The following is a 1,258-nucleotide window of genomic DNA, read 5'->3' on the forward strand; positions in this document are numbered from 1 at the left end:
AATCATGCATCTATCAACAAGTGAATCTAAGAAGCAAGTGAATAAATAATCTGGTGATCATAATAGAATCAAGGACATAGAAAGGGAATGGACTGACTATTCTTGGGGGGGAAAGGGGTGTGGGAGATTCGGGAAGAGACTGGACAAAAATCATGCACCTATGGATGAGGACAGTGGGTGGGGAGTGAGGGCGGAGGGGGGGGTGGGAACTGGGTGGAGGGGAGTTATGGTGGGGAAAAAGAGTAACTAATGTAATAATCTGAACAATAAAGATTTAATTAAAAAAATAGTCCTTCTGGCTTTCTCTCCTAGCAAACTCGTTTTTTAAAATATATTTTTTTATTGATTTTTTACAGAGAAGAAGGGAGAGGGTTATAGAGTTAGAAACATCAATGAGAGAGAAACATCAACCAGCTGCCTCCAGCACACCTCCTACTGGGGGTGTGCCTGCAACCAAGGTATATGCCCTTGACCGGAATCAAACCTGGGACCTTTCAGTCTGCAGGCCGATGCTCTAGCCACTGAGCCAAACTGGTTTGGGCTCCTAGCAAAGTCTTTATCATTATTTTTGCAGCAGGTTTACAGTCTTCTTGGTAATTGTATGATTGGCTTTTATGTGCATTTAAGAGGGAGCAACTTAGAATGATGCTTCTGTAGCTTTGGTCTCCCCTGCACCTTTAGTAACAAGAATTATTAATTTCTCATTAGAAAGCAATTTTTTGTGCTTCTTCTGAAAAAAATGGAATTATTGCTTTTCTGGAAGGTCATGGAAGACCTTTTCCATGGCTTTGGACTACTATTCATCAAAGCTTTAGTTTTAATGGTAACATATTGAGGACTAGGGGCAAATGAACTGCTAGTGCGATAAATGAAAACTTCAAATTTTTCTCATTGAACTTAACAATTTTTTAAATTGATTTCAGAGAGGAAGGGAGATGAGAGAGACAGAAAAGAGACAAAGAGAGGGAGAGAGAGAGCGAAAGAAAGGAACATCAGTGATGAGAGAGAATCATCTATTGGCTGCCTCCTGCGTATTCCCTTTTGGGGATTGAGCGTCAGACCTGAGGACCAGGGACAGGGGACAGGCCAAGTTCTCCGGTTTGTCAGGTCTGAAGAACAGAGCCACCCTCCAGCCACTGTCCTCACAGGACTCAGGAGAGACAGGTTCAAGGGGTTCTTGGGAGCAGAAAACAACACGCAAAACCCAGGACCTGCGGACGGATCACAGGCTCCCCTCTCCCTGCCTGAGGCTCTGGAG

Source organism: Myotis davidii, unplaced genomic scaffold (assembly GCF_000327345.1).
Source record: "Myotis davidii unplaced genomic scaffold, ASM32734v1 scaffold2036, whole genome shotgun sequence".
NCBI classification, from domain to species: domain Eukaryota; kingdom Metazoa; phylum Chordata; class Mammalia; order Chiroptera; family Vespertilionidae; genus Myotis; species Myotis davidii.